The 20156-nt window shown below is 47.8% G+C and overlaps 1 long non-coding RNA gene across 1 annotated transcript in view; it reads left to right on the top strand.

Moving 5' to 3' along the window:
* Positions 1–267: 267 nt before the first annotated feature.
* Positions 268–20156, top strand: part of LOC147121223 (uncharacterized) — a 48422-nt gene continuing 28533 nt past the window's right edge. Inside the window, exons 1-2 of the long non-coding RNA XR_015077515.1 lie at positions 268–642; positions 13288–13489. This is a non-coding gene — a long non-coding RNA (uncharacterized LOC147121223). The remainder of the gene's footprint in view (positions 643–13287; positions 13490–20156) is intronic.

Raw genomic sequence — 20156 nt, 5'->3', positions numbered from 1 at the left:
ACCATAGACAATTACACTGCTTTGTAGCTAGGGCTCAGTAGAAGCCTTAATCGTGCTTTGGAAAACACAAAAGAAACTTAGCTCGTTATAGCTGAATTTATTGAATCCCAATACCATTATTTCTGATTTGCGAACTAATGCTGACTGTATTCGGAAAGTAATTTGGCATTTATTTACATTTATTGGGATTTAAAAATGCTTTTGTAAGTGAGAATAAGTAAGCTGGTCCTGAGAGAGATCTACCCTATTATTCAGGAGCAGGCAACGATAAATGAAGCTGGGTCATCTTTTTTCCAGCCAGGACCTGTGACCTCGAAGCTGTTAAATTTATCATCTGCTCCTTTTCTGCCCTTACAAAATTATCTCTCGCTGACCATACAAAAAGGCCATTCCAAATCACCTACAATTTTTCTTTCTGTCAGAGGGGATTTCTGCAATAGGGGCTTGATGAATTAGCACCTTATGAATTCATTACAGCTGAACAGCCAGATTTTCAGTTACTTACATCTCCGTCTCTTCCCTAAGCAGCTGCCTCTCCCAGCTTCCATCTTTATCAGGTTTTCATACAAGGATTACAGGCATTTTGAGATTATGGTTCAGTAGGAAGCAGCTGTCTGTGGCCTTCATTCTCTACTTGTAGATGTGAGTAAATATGACAGTTCTAAAGTAGCCAGGTACTGGACATGTTTAGCTTTTAAAAAATAATAATCTGAGCAGAATATGTACAAAAAGAAATCAGGATAAATACTGTAGCTGTGTTCTAATTTATTTCTCGTACATGTTTTGTATTGTAATCTAAGTAGTTTAATCTTTGCAAGCTCATGGTAATGTTTTGGCATTGTGTTCAAACTACAGTGAGATAGGTTATTTCTGTTTTTCTTACAGATCCTCCAAGATAAAATAAATGTTGTAAACTATAATCCTTTCATTTTTGAAATTCACCTACATTATGCATTTTCAAAATATTATGCTCAACAGTATGAGACAAACATGCTATTCAAAATATCTGAAGGCTGAAAACTACATTTTGTGTTCGTTAGAGGTAATGGTGCAGCAGATAGAATATTGTGCTGATAATTTGTTTAATGACTACAATCCTGAATCAGGGCATCAGGATTAGTCTGCACAAGATTCATCTTATTGTATATACTTTCCCATCAGTTCTGAAGCATCTATAAAAAAAATTGTAAAACAGAACGTTAACTTGCAAACTAACTAGATGGAGGGGTAATATGTGCACTTTTATTTTGTGTAAGTAATTATGTTGAATCTGTTGGAGCTAAACAGAAGGCAAATTTCCTCCTGCCAATATTGCATTCAGGGAGATCCAGTTACAGAGTATTTTATGATGTGACAGTAATATGACAAACATGCAGTTAATTGTTAAAATATTGAAGAACTTTAATGAGCATCAGAAGTGACCTTAAATCAACTTTCAAAATCATTAAAATGGAATAACTAGAAAAAGCAATTGTGGCACTCGCCTGGGTGACCTTTGACTCCTGTGAAAGCAACAGAGCCTCACTTTAGCTTTGGTAAACAAAATTGCAGGTTGTTCTGTGAAAATGATGTTCATGCTTGAGTAGGAAAGAGAATGTATCATAGAGTAGATTTGTAGATGTGATGTGGATTGTTGAAGAATTTCTGTGCTTTAGAAAAGGGAAAATTTTAACTACAACAACACAAAAAGAAAATACTGCAGATGCTGGAAATCTGAAATAAAAACAGAAAATGCTGGAGATACTCAGCAGGTCAGGCAGCATCTTTGAAGAGAGAAACAGAGTTAACGTGTCATCAGAACTGGAAAAAAGCAGGAAATGGAACAGATTTTTAAGCAAGTGCAGGGGCTGGGAAAGGGGGGAGGGGATGAAAGAACAAAAGGGAAGGTCTGTGATAGGATAGAAGGCAGGGGAAGTTAAGAGACATTAAGGGATATTCAAGGCAAAAGGAGTTGGTAATGGGACAGGTTAAGAAACAAAGGATGGCTCCAGATGAAGTGTGAATTGTGCTGGCAGAATGAAAGACAGCTACCTGGGCAGTGGGCAGTTAAAATCATCCAGGTTACCTAGCTGCCCTGGAGCGCTGGAAGCTGAACGATCGCAATTTTAACCTGCTCAACTGAGCAGGGGGCAAAGTGGGTGGGGTCCTTTTTTATATAGGCAGTTTTTTATTGATACTGCAATTTTAACTGAATGGCCTGAGCGGAAAGTCCAACCCAAACAGATAGGGGGCCAGAGGAGACCCAAAAAGGTAAGTTTTTAAAAGATTTTTTTTGTTACTTTTGTTGTGGGGCCAGGAAGATCAGCAGTGGTTGTGAGGTAAGGAGGATCAGCAGTGGTTGTGGGGTAAGGAGGAGCAGTCGTGGTTGTGGGGTAAGGAGGAGCAGTCGTGGTTGTGGGGCCAGGAGGAGCAGTCGTGGTTGTGGGGCCAGGAGGAGCAGTCATGGTTGTGGGGCCAGGAGGAGCAGTTGTGGTTGTGGGGTAAGGAGGAGCAGTCATGGTTGTGGGGCCAGGAGGAGCAGTCGTGGTTGTGGGGCCAGGAGGAGCAGCTGTGGTTGTGGGGTAAGGAGGAGCAGTCGTGGTTGTGGGGCCAGGAGGAGCAGTCGTGGTTGTGGGGCCAGGAGGAGCAGTCGTGGTTGCGGGGTAAGGAGGAGCAGTCGTGGTTGTGGGGTAAGGAGGAGCAGTCGTGGTTGTGGGGCCAGGAGGAGCAGTCGTGGTTGTGGGGCCAGGAGGAGCAGTCGTGGTTGTGGGGCCAGGAGGAGCAGCTGTGGTTGTGGGGTAAGGAGGAGCAGTCGTGGTTGTGGGGTAAGGAGGAGCAGTCGTGGTTGTGGGGTAAGGAGGAGCAGTCGTGGTTGTGGGGCCAGGAGGAGCAGCTGTGGTTGTGGGGTAAGGAGGAGCAGTCATGGTTGTGGGGTAAGGAGGAGCAGTCGTGGTTGTGGGGTAAGGAGGAGCAGTCGTGGTTGTGGGGTAAGGAGGAGCAGTCATGGTTGTGGGGTAAGGAGGAGCAGTCGTGGTTGTGGGGCCAGGAGGAGCAGCTGTGGTTGTGGGGTAAGGAGGAGCAGTCGTGGTTGTGGGGTAAGGAGGAGCAGTCGTGGTTGTGGGGTAAGGAGGAGCAGTCGTGGTTGTGGGGCCAGGAGGAGCAGCTGTGGTTGTGGGGTAAGGAGGAGCAGTCATGGTTGTGGGGTAAGGAGGAGCAGTCGTGGTTGTGGGGTAAGGAGGAGCAGTCGTGGTTGTGGGGTAAGGAGGAGCAGTCATGGTTGTGGGGCCAGGAGGAGCAGTCGTGGTTGTGGGGCCAGGAGGAGCAGCTGTGGTTGTGGGGTAAGGAGGAGCAGTCGTGGTTGTGGGGTAAGGAGGAGCAGTCGTGGTTGTGGAGCCAGGAGGAGCAGTCGTGGTTGTGGGGTGAGGAGGAGCAGTCGTGGTTGTGGGGTAAGGAGGAGCAGTCATGGTTGTGGGGTAAGGAGGAGCAGTCATGGTTGTGGGGTAAGGAGGAGCAGTCGTGGTTGTGGGGCCAGGAGGAGCAGCCGTGGTTGTGGGGTAAGGAGGAGCAGTCGTGGTTGTGGGGCCAGGAGGAGCAGTCGTGGTTGTGGGGTAAGGAGGAGCAGTCATGGTTGTGGGGCCAGGAGGAGCAGCTGTGGTTGTGGGGCCAGGAGGAGCAGCTGTGGTTGTGGGGCCAGGAGGAGCAGCTGTGGTTGTGGGGCCAGGAGGAGCAGCTGTGGTTGTGGGGTAAGGAGGAGCAGTCATGGTTGTGGGGTAAGGTGATCAGTCATGGTCCTCCAGGGCCTACTAGGAAAGCTTAGGCCTTCCCTGCCACAGTCTCGCTCCCACTTCTCAATTGTGCGACCCTCGCGGTATGGCTCTGGTGGCCAATCCCGCCACTTATTTATATTCAGCGGGCGGCCTCCAGGCTACTCAGTTTCCACTTCTTGCAGTCAACTTACTGCCCAGAATGAGTGGAAAGTCAACCGGTGGGATTTAAATATGGCAGTTTTTTATTGATACTACAATTTTATCTCGATGGCCTGAGCGGAAAGTCAAAGTTGAAATAGCCCAGGCTACATATAGAAACATAGAAGATTGGAGCAGGAGCAGGCTATTCGGCCCCTTGTGTCTGCTCCGCCATTTAATGAGATCATGGCTGATCATCCAAATTCAGTACCTGGCCCTGCTTTCTCCCCATATCCCTTGATCCCTTTAGCCTTAAGAAATATATCCAACTCCTTCTTGAATATATTTAATGAATTGGCCTCAACTGCCTTTTGTGGTAGAGAATTCCACAGGTTCACCACTCTCCGGGTGAAGAAATTCCTCCTCCTCTCTGTCCTAAATGGCTTACCCCTTATCCTTAGACTGTGACCCCTGGTTCTGGACTCCCTCGCCATCGGGAACATCCTTCCTGCATCTAGTCTGTCTAGTCCTGTTAGAATTTTATAAGTTTCAATGAGATCCCCTCTCATTCTTCTAAACTCCAGCGAATACAAGCCCAATCGACCCAATCTCTCCTCATACGTCATTCCTGCCATCCCAGGTATCAGTATCTGGAGCATCGGTTGATTTCTAACTCACACTACTATCCACTTGCCTAAAAACTGGCCCAAAGTTAAAATCAGGGCCCACATAACATAAATAGAGCATCCTGTGAATTAAAAGTTATTCTATATATTTCTGTAATTAAAAAATAATAATATTAGGCTTTGAAAATATTTAGGAAATAGTCATCAAAATAGTTTGAAAGTTTAATGAGTAAAGTAATGCCTTCCTGGTGCTTGACACCAAGAAGATTATGGATAGTGTACAACATAACAACAGGATTGTCCAGAACAATACAATAGACTTGTGAAAAGAGACTTGTAAAAGCATCCAACTATCACTGGATCAATCTTCAGAAACAAGTTTGTCACATCTGCTGAAATTAACTAGACTTTATACTGCCTGCTATGCAAGTACCAAAATCAATTTGGATGAATTCTTCAAGCATTAGTATCCAACTTGCTTGGTGATCACAGCTTGCCAGAAAAATGTTAAATCTGAAGACGGTTTGGGCCTCCCGACTGCCACATAGGATGGTGCCGCGGGTCCATAACTGATATTGTGCCTATTTGGTGCCCAAGTAAAACATTCCATGAATCTGCAAAGAATTTGTTTATGTTGACAAAGCAAAACAGAACTATTGAAGGGATTAATGTAGTGTGCATCAGTGGACAAGAAGCTATATGCCACAATTGGTTAGAGGAAAAAAAAGCTTCCATTTATGTAGTGCTTTAACAGAGAGAAATATCAAAATCTCTTCATTTGGAGGTGGGCAGAGCAATTTGGACATCAAGCAGGAAGCTGAGTTGAGGAGGTTACCAAAGGCAAGGTAGAATAGATAGATTTTGAGGAGCCTTTTGCAGGTGGTGAGAGATATAGCAGGGGGAGAGATTTAGGGAGAGGATTCTGGTGGTGGAACGAAGGGTGGGGAGACACACAGAGGATGAGAACTGGGATGTGGGACTGGAGGAAAGCATAGAAGCAGAGTCGAGCGATATAATGGAGGATTCAGATTGAAGTCAGTGCATTGGGGATTGGGGAGGCAGGACTGGCTGATCGGTGAGCTGGACTAAGAACAGGACAGGATTTGGAATTCTAGCTGAGATGGAGTTTATATCGTCGAGCTCAGGTTGCTGGCAAGGAGACCATTGACAACGTCAACCCTGTAGGTGATAAAAGTGTGGCCAAGGACTTCAGTGGCAGTGATAGTGAGTTAAGGATGGTGACAGCTATATTCAGAAATGGAAATATGTTGCCTTAGTAATGGACTAGATGTGGGGTTTGAAACGCTACTTAAGATAAAACAGGATATTGAAGTTGTACACTGTTGAGTTTAGTATAAGCGAATGTAAGAGCTAGGATGTGTAGCTTCTGGCAAGGATTGCTTCAGTCTTGCAAATGTTTAGTCAGAATAAATTTTGTCTCAAACACAACTTGATGTCAGACAGGTAACTGGGCAGCAAAGAAAGCAACAGTCCTGGGGTCAAGGGTGGTAGGAGACTGCTAAAGCATGTACATGAGTAATAGGTGGGGGCCAAGGTGAAGACAGGAGGAGAGGCATTCCAGCAGGTGTTTTGGCTATATTGCAAAAGGTAGAATTGGAAGCATAAATGAACAGCTTGGTGAGACAAAGGATATGAAATGTCTCTTGCTTTGTTTCCATGACATGGCAGCTATATGGTTCTTAATGCACATTGCCAATGCTACAACAAAAGGAATGTTACAGATTCAGATCTGCCATAGGTACTGTCTAAGGATCAAGAGCACCAGTCGCTCCTTTAAGCATTCTAAACATCATACTTTTATGAGAGTTGATTTATACTGCCATATGATAACCTGGGGATGTAACAACAGTATTTTTTTGAAGTTTGAACTGGGTATCCGTCTTTTGCATGTGTATTTCTTCATTTTCTTCAAAGGCAGACTAAGCAAACACTGGATGAGTCAAGGCTGGATTCCAAACATTAAGCTATTTTATTCCACAGTAATGTACAGAGCAATAGCTATAGTCTAATCCACTTATTTCAATTGGTACATTTCTCTGCATAGTGATACAAAATAAAGAATACGCCACACTTTCTCACAGGGGTCGCTCTATTTGACTTAAACAAGAAGTCTCCTGACTACCCTCCAGCATTCCCAATGTCTTCACATCAGTAAAGCTCTTACAGATTTCTATCTAACAAACCAGGCTCCCTTGCAGGCTATCTGCCACCCAAAAGTGGCTCCAGTGTCAGCTTTTAGTCAAAACTGACTAAGCCGCCAAAGAACAGAACCGACCAGCAATCTACCTTGGCAGTGACCTCTGCTGAGTTCACCTGAAAGGGCTTGTCACTGCAGAAATAAACGTGAATAATCATTGGAATGTAAAATTATCTTTCATTGCTTGCAGTGCGCAGGTTCAGTCATCCCTTCTGAAACCTAATCTAATGTGTCAGCCCTGCTGTCCTGTGAACATAACCCCTTGAGAGCCGTATTCAGCTCATTAGCAGCATTTTTAATATATATTATGCCAAGGTTCTCCTTGGTAGTGTAGTCTGAAATCCCAATACATATGGTAGAAACAGATGTTGCTGTACTTCTTGTAGTCTGTGGGCATTGAAGAACTTTAGATTGCCCTTAGAACTACCAAAAGCATTTTGCTATATAGCAATTGAAACTGTCATGACACTTGCCTCAGCAGAAAATGAAAGGGGATCTCCACAGTCAGTTTACAATTTTTTATCTACTTTTCAAGAAGATTTTCAGGCCTTGGGGCCTTCTGACTTCTGCTGTCCAAAAGCATCCAGAAGGCCCCAAGGCCAATGACCAGGAATGCAAACGACAGGCCTCTCTACCTTCCTGGACGTGGACAGATCATGGCAAGTGTTTCATATAATATACCCCATGTGTTGTTGGACATGGCAATACAAAGAGTAGTCTTCAGGTGAAGCAGGGTTAGAGCTCATGAGATATATGGATCATAGATATAATTTATTTGTCATTTTAAAGTTATACATTCTGTCATTTTTATATAATCCTTTGATTTTATATTATTATTTATACTTAAATAGCAAAATGTAAGGGAATTTGGGAAGCAGAGAAGTAGAGTTGGTTGGAGCATAGTCTTCTCTCTGCAGTACAGGCTGAGGAGCTGGGAGATGTAACATTAGGCACTACAGTACCACTGTTTACATAGATAATTTCCATTACATATATATATGACATAAGAATTTATAATGGAGAAGTTGACTGCAAGCACATAGGCAGAAGAATGTCAATAAATACATATTGTATATTACATTTGGTATGTGGGACAAGCATTTCTTTGGAAACTCATGATAAGCACCTGCTGTACGTGTTACTCCTGTAGGTGGTCCAGTGATAGGCCTTTTCAATGTTAATGGTGTCAGACTGTGTGACACACAAAAGCTGCTATTTTATAGTGAGAGTGCACAATCTGGCTACTGGCTTCCCACAAATCTCTCAGAATGCTTTCTGGACCTGTTTGTCATCTGCCATTTTCATTCTGTAACTGAAATTTCTGATGTCCAAAATAAGAGTTTAAATGAATTATAAAAATCAATTTTTAAAAATATTTCACAATAACATATTTAGATATATCAAGTAAATTGTCTTTTGTGTCTTAATGCCTTCACTAATGTTTTTACTTAAAGGCCTCAGTCTCTCACAAAAGCCTGGGCTTGGGCTTGATGGGTTGGATTCTTGTCCGTGATCCCACCTGACATTGTGTAGGATGGTCATAGAGAATGAGGGAAATTTTGGATAGTGAGGCCTACTGGTGCCTCAGTGCCCGACCTGCAATTCCGTAGGCCCAAGACCACCGATACTTGCGCCTTCCCCATCTGTAAATGGCAGCGGGAGACTAGGGTCCAGGTACACGATGGATTTCCTGCGCCTATACATGTGTTACTGCTGCTTCCCGAGGCCGACATGGAGAAGATAGCAGTAGGCCCTGGTAGGCAGCAGTAATGGTCCTGAGATGCCCCTATGGATGGACAGTGTCTTATAGTGGCCTCCTTTCTCTCCATTATGCCCCACTGCAGCGTCACCAGAGTTTCCTCAGTTGCATTAGCGGGCTCCCTCTTGACAGCGGGAATCTCACCATGGGCCTACCATGCATGTGCAAAGATACTTGACCCAGGGAAATGTGTTGGGGTTGAGGCAGAATTGGAAGGACTGGCGAAAGTCCCACCCTGATGGACCTCCGCCCCGAAGAGCAGAATTTTCCAAAGTGTGTCTTTAACATCAGCACTGGGATGTGCAAATCACTATTATAGATTCTATCTAACTTGCTCAAACTATTCCCTGTCACAAAGTGAAACCATGAAAACTCCAGACTGTGGCCGGAATTTTCTGGAGGAAGGTGGGTTGGGGGCAGGTGGGCAGGGCCTGATTTGCATGTGAGGCCTCAGTTGCCCGCCCGCAGCCAGCCAGATTGAAAGGCTGGCTGGCTGCGGGCGGGTAGGCCAGCGGTCGCACAGAGCACGGAGGGAGGGTTCGCATCAGGGCTGGGTCGGGCAAAGGATTGGGGGTGGGGGGAAGAGAGGACCGGGGGCTGGGCAATGGATTGGGGGCAGGGGTGGGGGCGGGGAGGGAGAGAGGATCGGGGGCCGGGGGGGAGAGAGAGGATTGGGGATCAGGGCCGGGCAATGGATCGAGGTGGGGGGGAGAGAGAGGATCGGAGGTGGGGGGGAGAGAGAGGATCGGGGATCAGGGCCGGGTAATGGATCGGGGCAGGGGGGAGAGAGAGGATCGGAGGCAGGGGGGAGAGAGAGAGGATTGGGGATCAGGGCCGGGTAATGGATCGGGGGCAGGGGGAGAGAGGATCGGAGGCGGGGGGGGGAGAGAGAGGATCGGGGATCGGGGATCAGGGCCGGGTAATGGATCGGGGGCAGGGGGGAGAGAGGATCGGAGGCGGGGGGAGAGAGAGAGGATTGGGGATCAGGGCCGGGTAATGGATCGGGGGCAGGGGGAGAGAGGATCGGAGGCGGGGGGGGGGAGAGAGAGGATCGGGGATCGGGGATCAGGGCCGGGTAATGGATCGGGGGCAGGGGGGAGAGAGGATCGGAGGCGGGGGGAGAGAGAGAGGATTGGGGATCAGGGCCGGGTAATGGATCGGGGGCAGGGGGAGAGAGAGGATCGGGGATCAGGGCCGGGTAATGGATCGGGGGCAGGGGGGAGAGAGAGGATCGGGGATCAGGGCCGGGTAATGGATCGGGGGCAGGGGGGAGAGAGGATCGGAGGCGGGGGGAGAGAGAGAGGATTGGGGATCAGGGCCGGGTAATGGATCAGGGGCAGGGGGAGAGAGAGGATCGGGGATCAGGGCCGGGTAATGGATCGGGGGCAGGGGGGAGAGAGGATCGGAGGCGGGGGGAGAGAGAGAGGATTGGGGATCAGGGCCGGGTAATGGATCGGGGGCAGGGGGAGAGAGAGGATCGGGGATCAGGGCCGGGTAATGGATCGGGGGCAGGGGGGAGAGAGAGGATCGGGGATCAGGGCCGGGTAATGGATCGGGGGCAGGGGGGAGAGAGGATCGGAGGCGGGGGGAGAGAGAGAGGATTGGGGATCAGGGCCGGGTAATGGATCAGGGGCAGGGGGAGAGAGAGGATCAGGGCCGGGTAATGGATCGGGGGCAAGGGGGAGAGAGGATCGGAGGCGGGGGGAGAGAGAGGATTGGAGATCAGGGCTGGGCAATGGATCTGGGGCAGGGGGGGAGAGAGGATCGGAGGCGGGGGGGGAGAGAGAGGATCGGAGGCGGGGGGGGGGAGAGAGAGGATCGGGGATCAGGGCCGGGTAATGGATCTGGGGCAGGGGGGTGAGAGAGGATTGGCGATCAGGGCCAGGCAATGGATCTGGGGCAGGGGGGTGAGAGAGGATTGGGGATCAGGGCCAGGCAATGGATCTGGGGCAGGGGGGTGAGAGAGGATTGGGGATCAGGGCTGGGCAGACGATCAGGTGGGAGAGAGGAATGCGGATTAGGGCCAGGGAAAGAATCGGTTGGGGTGGGGGTGGTCGGCCAGCGATCAGGGATCGGGCTGTGCTATAAAAAGGATGGGGGGTGGAGGTCGGGCAGAGATGGGGGTGCGGGGAGAGGATCGGGCTGGGGGAAGCATCGGCAGGGTGGTCAGGCAGAGATGGGTCGGGGGAGAGTGAAGATCGTGGCCAGCCACCAGAGGATCGTGGCCAGCCTCAGCATCATCGTTGGGGGTGGGATACGACCTATGGCTGTGGGGAGAGCTGGGGAGGTAATCGGAGGCCTGTGGGCGGGAGGCCTGGGAAGGCGATTGGAGGCCTGTGGTGGGGGAGGCCTGGATCCAGGAGGTCGGTATAAAGCCACTTACCTCCTGGATCCAGCAGCCCCCGTCTTGCTGTAACTGCCGGGTTTCACGAATTGTGTGAAACTCGTCCACATGCAGTTGAAAACAAAATGGAGGTTATAAAAGAGGCTTCCAGCCTCATTATAATATTTACATTGACATTCCGCCCCCTGGGAGCTAGTTGGTCGCCCGCCCCCCATCCCGCCCCCGTCCCGCCTCCGTTAAAACTGGAAGTGAGCGGGTTGGAGGCGGGATCAGGTCGGGAATCCCATTTTTAACAATTTAACTACCCGCGCGCTCCAAACCCACCCATTTTTTTAGGTTAAAATTCCCTGTTTATCTAATCTTGCATTATTCATCTTAGGCCAACCGCTTGCATTCTCATGGTCCCAGCTGCTCAGGAACTTTCCACAGCATTTGGTCTTGTCCTTATAAACCTCCTTGCGGTTGTTAAACAGATATTCATAAAGTATTTTTAAAGCTACTAATTGGCACAGCATTAGATTAATTTCACGGAACATAGATGTTTCCCGGTAAGCACACCTCTAGCATCAGATATATGTGTACATACACTGTAAAGGTTTCTCGGTACACGTTATGTATGTTTTAATCATTTGATAGATTATTTGATTACATTAACCCACCAGAACTTTTTTCAGAGACTTTAACCTTTTACCCATCATGAAAACGCTTCTTCAGATATTTTCCCACCTGATCCTATAAATTAATCACAAATTGCCAAAACAACATGCAACATCTAAGACATTCCCAAACATTTATTTGTGATATTCAATCGGACTGGTAACGTTTGGCCGCCTTGTTATGACATCTGACAAAACGATGGAAAAATTACAAACTTTTAAAAGTGGTTCAATGGTCCGTGATTAAAAAGTAAACTTATTACTGGTCCAACATAACAAATTAGTCATGAGACCATTATACAGCCTGCAGATAATCCACAGCCAAGCGATGAATCATGGTATGGTAATGCAATCAATCTATCACACTCTACCTCAAATCAGCCTTCACACTTTTGCTAGAATTATAAATTTCTGAAAAGAATCAGCAGGCTCACTGCTACTGACAGACCAAACGATTGCAGGATTCTTAGGCAGTTAGCAAACTATCAAGGGGTCAGGTAATACCTGTGTCTTCTTGTTTAACAGGCAAAAAAAAGCCATATTTTTGCTTGTTGCTGCAGTAAAAAATTAAACGCAAGAAAATCTATATTTCTGAATCTGTGATAATTTGTTACAATTTCTTTTCAGCTAACAAAGTGAATTAAATAACAGAAATATTCTCAAACAAAGGAGTAATGTGCTTCTGATAATGTAGGAAACTTCTTTAAATTTGCATGAGCGTGATCTCTACTAATTGCATTTTCACACCAAATCCGTGTTAGGAGCATTGCCATCCAATAATGGATTAATGTATAACGGCAGCAGTTCATTACAGTTTCTTCAAGGGCCATTCTTTATATGTGCAGCAAAATACCACCGCTGCCTTGGTTTATACAAGTGGAGGGAATTGGTCCTGTGCCTGGTGCCTCGAGCTTTTTTAAAATTCTGAAATAGTAACTGCTCACCCGCATCGAGGACAAAAGGGGCTGGAAGCGGAAATAATAAGCAACATGTTTTATTTAACATGTCTCCTATTAAAAAAAGTAAGTAAATTATATTATTTTACATACTAATCAAAGAAATCAAAATAGCTTGCTTCCCTACTAAGGATATCATAAAACACAATTTAAAAATAGTCAATGGTCTAACTCATGGGAAAGTGGCACTCAAGGTTGTTCCTTTAATCCCAACAAATTGATATTCAACAGTTTCCAAGCAGCTCTGACTCTGAGGATAGAGACCGTAGAGTCGGCAGACTAAATACAGAGCGAACATGTTCAGTCAACTGGGGTCCAATAAAAATCATTAGCAAGTTTGTCTAGTATAAACCTCATTCTACTATAATGCGCAGTTTCAGTATTGATGGTCCTTGGGTCTTTCCTTGTCTCCAGATCTCCCTGGGGGTCTGGCTGAAGATCCAGCTCCACTGTGCCTGATCTGTCCCTTATCTTGCTCTGGTGAATTCAGGCACCTTTTCACATGTGGCCCTGTGAGGTCTGGGCCTGGAAGCGTCTTCCTCCCCTTGCGGCCTCCAGGCTTTTTTTTATTGCTTCTGGGATGCAGGTTGTGATGAACTTTGACTCCCTGATTTCCTGCTTCTGCTCCTCCACCTCAGAATTTGTAGAATCACGTCCTCCTGCTCCTCCTCCTCATCAGGAACTCCAATAGTTCTTGTCTCCAGAAGAGGAACTGATGTGTTGAGATGTGGATGAATCAACTATGAAGATGTGAACATAGCGATAATAAAATAACTGTTGAAAAATTATAACCTGAAACTTACATTTAAAAAAATTGAAACTCAATTTTCTATTCAAATTTCAGGATGAAGATATAAAAAGACAATGGGCAATAGCCCATTTTCTTACATGAAGTGATTACGGTTGAAATTCCTGGCACCCCAGGAGCACCTGTAGAAGCATTGCAGCAAACCAGAAACATGGGCAGGGACCCGTAATGCCAGGTCTCAAGCTTCCTGCTTTGTTATTTTGAGAGGCCTGCATCACAGTGTCTGAAGAGGGCGCAGGTATTCTCATTAAGCTGTTTAATCGTGTTTATGATGTCACAGCAGCCTAGTTCCCATGCAGGTCGCAAGTCATGGTCAAACTGACCCCATAAAAGCAGGGCAGTGTGAAATTTTGGAGAGTTGTTTTGGTGCTGTGAGGCCTGAGTCAGCAGATTGGGTAACTGACAGATATTTTGCAACTGAGATAAAAGCCTTGCAACTTTGGGAGTACATGGATGGCACTGATTACTCGTCTGGGTGTTTCTGTTTGCTGGGAGGATATCAGTGCAAGGTGCAGGATGGGGGGGTGCTCTTTAGGATTCTCCTTTACTAATTATTAATCATTTTCTAATTGTGATGTCTCCACAGCTCTTTCAGTGGCAGCAAAATGAATATCAGCACTCCGATTTGTTGCCATTGGAGGGCTTCAGGGGGTCACAGATGACAATGCCTCCAGCAACCAGCAAATGGAGCGTAGATGCATCCACCAAGTCAATGATGCCCTGTTTGCCAGGGCAAGTGACTACATTTTTCAATGGATGCCAGGCAGCAGCATGTATGCACCCTTGTTGTCCTGGTTTACCCAGGGTGCAGGGTGTAATTGATGGCACCCATGCAGTTCTGAGAGCTCCAACATAATTGTAAGGAGTTCTACTCAGTGTGTGATCACCAGCACAAAATAATGCAGGCGATGCCAGGTTCCACAATACTTTCATCTTTTGCCTAGCCAGCATTCCACCATTGTTACCGTGACTGTTGACACCCCTGTATTCATCAGCTGTTGCTGTGGAGCAGAGGTACAATGATGCTCATGCTTCCACTAGAGTCACCATGGGGAACACTGTTGGCATATTGATGCAGAGGTTCTGCTGCCTGAATTGTTCAGGGGGAGCCCTGCAGTACAATCCAGGAACGGTCTCCAGAACCAAAGTGGTCTGCTGTGTCCTCTGTAACCTGGCTATTGACAGGTGGAGCCACCTTGGAGGAGGTAGAACTGCAAAGGCCAGAGGAAGAGCAGGATAGCTAACCAGATGAGGAGGCTAACAGAGCAGAACTATCCAGAGAAACATTATCTTGGAGACATTCTCCTGACTATTCACAACCTTTCCATTTGTCCCTCTCAACCACCTTTACAATAAAACATTCATGAGAAGCCAAGCTATTATCCACCTATAAAATCTCTTAACAGTGTTATCTGTATTACAGAAACCTAATCTGCAAGTCAGCACCCTCCTCCTCCTTTGGTATTCTCACTCCCCTTGCATCCAGCAAATACGATACATAAACCGTCCGGATCCAAAACATTTACTTCACCCATTACAATGTCTCACTATCAATCTAACTTTTTCCACCATAGTGTTTTCCCTTTCTAATAGTGGCAGACTTTAGTGCTTGGTAAACTAGTCTGGTGCTTCATCTAAGTGGTTCCCGTGAGGCAGGACAAGGGCAGTGTGTCACTGACGGGCTCTGGGACCCGAAGTGGCTCTTGATGTCTGTAAGTTCAAGCACCAGATGGGCTGGCTTCAGGCTGCAGCACTTCCACTGCTTTGCCCTGCCTACTTTCGGACACCCGTGCAGTCATGGGGTGGGGGAGGGGGGAAACTGATAATTGTGAAAGTGGAGCCTTCTGCAGAGAGAACACCAACATCCATAACATGTTCCTAAGTGCCCCTTCTCCCGACCTTTTTGCCACCCTGCCCGCTGATCAGATTCCATAATGGGATTGGCAGGTGCATGGCAGACACTATTTCCCTCCTTGTTTGAACTAGCTCTTCTGTAAGCCTTACTCTGGAGGCAGCCACACCGTAGTCAGTATTACAGCAGCCTGAGCACTCACAATAGAATGTAAGACTGACAACAAGGCCTCGGGTGTGAAGGGCTGTCGAGCAGATGGCCCTGGAACTGCCAGCCACTCCAAAGATTTCTGCATGCTTTCAGTACATGCATCAGCAACCTACAGCGCCTGGAACATAGAAACAAAATGTCCCAAGACACTTCACAGAGGTGTAAAGGAAAAAATTGATGCTGAGACAAAGAAGGAGATATTAGGAGGGCTGACCAAAAGCTTGGTCTAAGAGGTGGATTTTAAGGAGCATAGGGCCTAGGTGGCTGAAGGCATAACTGCCAATGGTGCAGCGAAGGGAAGGTGGAATGCACAAGAGGCCGAAGGCAGAGGAACAGGGAGTTTGGGATTGTGAGGGTTTTAGAGCTGGAGGAGGTTACAGAGATAAGGAGGGGCAAACCACGGGTGCATATAAGCACAAGGATGAGAAATATAAATTTGAGACATTGAGGGACTGGCACCAATGTAGGTCAGCAAAGACAGGGGTGATGGGCGAGGGGGACTTGTTTTAGGATAGGATACAGGCAGCAGAGTTTTGGATGAGCTTAAATTTGCTGAGGGCAGATGATGGGAGCATTATAATAGTCAGGTCTGGAGGTGACAAAGACAAGGATGTGAGTTTTAGTGCCAGATGGGTTGAGGTGGTGGTGGGGATGGGAGATGTTATGGAGCTGAAAATGGGTAGCCTTTTGTAATGAAGAAGATGTGGGGTTGGCAGCTCCGCTTAGAGTTGAATAGGGTGCTGATGTTGGACACAGTCTGGTTCAGCCTGAGATAGTGGCCAGGGAGGGGGACGGAGTTAGTAGTGAGGGTACGGAGTTTGTGATGGGGGCCGAAGGTAATGGCTTCAGTCTTCCCAATGTTTGGCAAGAAAAAAATTGTGGTTCATTCAAGAGTGCATATTAGACAAGGGGCTGGATTTTCTCAATGGGAAGCTTTTGGAGGCGGGACTGCTGCTTGCCAGCTTTCAATCCCGCCTCCATCAGCTTCTGGCCAACCAGCGGGATTTTTCCCTGATTGACCTTGTTAAGCCTGCCCAGCGGGCTCAGCAGGCCAATTAGAGGGAAGCCAGTGACAGAGCACGTCAACGTAGGACATGCCATCTGACAAGAACTTTTGAAAGAAGAAATGTCATCGTTTGACAGCTCTGTGAAGCTGTCAAACACTGACATTCTGTGTAGTTTGATGAGCCCTTGTGTTCAGGACTCATCAAACCTTTCAACTTTGCAGAAATCACCTGGCTGTTGGTTTGGAGCATCCAACAGCCAGTGTGTGATATCTACAATGGAGATGTCAGGACTCCGGCTCCACAGCGGCTGAAGGCTGTAGGCAGGAACAAAGGTAAGTGAACATTTTCTAACACTTTACACTTACCTTACATACTTACCACTCCACACTTGCACCCATCACTCACCTCAACATCACACTTTCAGACCCCCTCTGACCCCCGCAGACCTCCTACTCATCTCCTGCACCCTGGCGGGGTTCCCCAAGGTCGGTAAGCCTGCACTTCGGAAGGAAAAATGGGGATAATCCTATTTTCTGCCTGTTAACTAGCTGTTAACAGGCAGTTAATAGGCTTTAATCCCTTTCCTGCCTCGAGGAGACGGGACCCAGGGCAGGACGGCTTCCCACCTCCAGGCATGAGGGCACGGAGGCGGGTTGGGGGCGGGTTTGCCACCCACCCCCAAATTCTGCAACTTTACCGGCAGTCCTACCTCCATACCTGCCTCCTCGGGGCTGATAAAATCCAACCCCTTCAGTCTGATGGGACAGCAGCACTAGAGGGGTCAATCAAAGTGATGGACAGGTAGAGCTAGATGTAATCATTGTACAAGTGGAAGCTGACCACACATCTGCGGATGATGGTACCAAGGGGCAGCATGTGGAGGATGAAGAGGAAGGGGCCAATGATAGATCCTTTGGGCATTCCAGAAGTGTAGAGGTGGGAAGATAAGCCATTAGCATAAATACGCTTACTTTGATGAGATAGGTAAGAGCAAGAACAGCCCCATTAATGAACAATGGAGGAAGATGGAATGGAGAAAGATGATGTGGTCAACCGTGTCAAAGTCTGCAGAGAGTTCAAGGAGGACGGGGAGGGATTGTGCACACAGAAATCAGTGAATAATATACATGCAATTATTCAAATTATAGACTATTTGGGAGCCTATACAGTATTGGGTCACATTCAGATCAGAGTCAACCTTCTATGATTGTCATTGGGACACTGTTGTTTTGGGAAAGGGGTCTTAATTAAAAAAGATTCAGCATCAGAGTGATTGTATATTGTTGCTACATAGGGACATCAGATATTAATTTATACCACAAATATATTTTTATGTTTTGTACTGAATTTGATTTTTACTACAAGCAACTAAAGGAGTTTAACTGTTACATGGACATGGACATCAATCAGTGTATTTAAATCACTTTAATTTTCCAACAATTTGCTTTCCATACACATATATAAAAAATATATATATGCGCCTTTGTAGGAACGGAGGTTCCTATCAGAAAGACTGAGTTCGACTCAAACAATTAAAATAATGAACTTTAATGAAAAGAAACGAGTTTAAACTGGAAACTGCTGGAACACATCAATAACAGGCCTACTCTCCTTGAGGGCTCCACGAGGACTGATCCTCTGGTCAGAAGACTGACATCATCATGTCATCACGTTCTTCCCGCCATTGGGGCATCACGTGACTAACGGCATGACGTCATCACGTTGAAACCGCGCTGTAAAGGTAACTAGACATTGTACAGTCAAACAGTGTAATTAAAGGTACAGGCGCAGACAGTAACTACATTGCTGTTAAAGGAATTATGTACAACCGCTCTGAGTCCTTTGGTGGCTCCGCCACGTGCGCCCCCCCAAAATTGTCTTTAACAGAAAAGGTGAGGCGAGGAGGAGGCCTAACAAGCCTGTCCGATCGACTTCGATACCCTGGTAGAGGAAGTTGACGACCGGTGGTCGAGTTGGCAGTCGGTTGTGGCTGAGCAGGCGCGGCGAGCGCGGTCGAGTTGGCAGGCGGCTTTGGTTGATCTGGTGCGGCGGCTGCGAGCGGTCGGCCACGTTTGGGTGGTTGAGCGACTACGACAGGGTGGTCCAGGTCCAGGTGAGCCGGCTTCAAGCGGTCCACCGAGATGTGATCCGGCTTCCCTCCGACGTCGACCAAAAAGGATTTGTCTCCTGGTTCGATGACGCGGAAAGGACCAGTGTAAGGGGGCTTGAGCAGATCCCGGTGAGTGTCATGGCAGATGAAGACATACACCGCATTCTTCAGTCCCGGTGGCATGTAGGAGTTCTGCAAACCGTGATTAGACGTAGGTATTGGAGCGAAGCATCTGACCGCTTCCTGGTGGTGAACGAGTTGCTGGGAGGCGGACCATGGCTCTGTGGGAGAAGGGAGGAAATCCCCTGGTACACAGAGCGGCTGGCCATAGACGAGTTCAGCCGAAGATGATTGTAGGTCGTTTTTGGGCGCCGTACGAAGACCCAAAAGGACCCATGGAAGTCTGTCCACCCATCCTGCACCTTGAAGACTGGCCCGAAGAGAGGCTTTAAGCGACCTGTGGAATCGCTCGCAAAGGCCGTTTGCCTGTGGATGATAGGCGGTGGTGCGATGAAGTTTGGTACTGAGCCCCTGAACCACAGTGTTCCAAAGCTCCGAGGAAAATTGCAGCCCGCGGTCAGAAGAGATGTCCGCTGGTACCCCGAAATGGTGGAAACCAAAGGAATTGCCTCTGGCCACCTAGTGGTGCGGTCCACCATGGTGAGGAGATGAGTATAACCCTGAGAAGGCGGGAGCGGCCCCACGAGGTCCACATGCACGTGGTCGAAATGACACTCCGGAACAGTGAACGCAGCCACTGGCGCCTTGACATGACGCTGGACTTTGGCCTTCTGGCATACGACGCAGGTATTAGCCCAGTCACGGACATCGATGTGCATACCTTTCCAGACGAACTTAGCCGACATAAGCCGTTGCGAAGCCTTCATCCCCAGGTGCGACAACCCGTGTATGGCATCAAAAACCTTCCGGCGCCATGCGACTGGCACGATAGGTCAAGGAAATCCCATGGAAACGTCGCAAAGGAGCGTGGCACCTGCGGCATGGAAGATGACGTCGGTCGCTTGGAAGTTAGAGGGAACGGTTCTATATGATTGGACCTCCGAGTCCGAGGCCTGATCTGCAGCCATGAGGGCGTAGTCAATTCCCAGGTGCACCGCGTGGACCGTCGCACGGGAAAGGCAATCTGCCACCAGGTTGTCCTTACCAGACACATGTTGAATGTCCGTGGTAAATTCGGAAATGAACGTCAAGTGACGTTGTTCACGAGCGGACCACGGTTCGACGGTCTTGGCCATGGCGAACGTAAGGGGTTTGTGGTCGACAAAAGCCGTGAAGGGATGCCCCTCCAATAAAAACCGAAAATGGCGAATGGCGAGGAAAAGGACCAGTAGCTCCCTATCGAAGGTGCTGTACTTTTTTTCATTCTTTCGTAGTTGACAGCTGAAAAACGCCAGCGGTTGCCACGTGCCATTGACCCACTGTTCGTGCACTGCACCGATGGCGTAGTCTGACGCGTCGGTGGTAAGGGCGATAGTAGCACCTGGAAGTGGGTGCGCCAGCATGGTTGCGTTGGCCAAAGCATTCTTGGTGTCGTCGAATGCCTGGACCATCTCAGCTGTCCAGCTGATTGGATCTTTACCGGACTTGCCCTTGAGGGCCCCGAACAAAGGTTGCATGAGTTGAGCCGCCTTGGGGACAAAACGGTGGTAGAGGTTGACCATCCCCAGGAACTCCTGCAAGGCCTTGACTGTCGACGGCCACGGGA

Source organism: Somniosus microcephalus, chromosome 3, assembly GCF_052327205.1.
Source record: "Somniosus microcephalus isolate GS21.2 chromosome 3, FLI_Smic_1.0, whole genome shotgun sequence".
Taxonomy (NCBI): Eukaryota; Metazoa; Chordata; class Chondrichthyes; order Squaliformes; family Somniosidae; genus Somniosus; species Somniosus microcephalus.
Note: the sequence above shows the minus strand (reverse complement) of the source record. Positions and strands in the feature narration are given on the sequence as shown.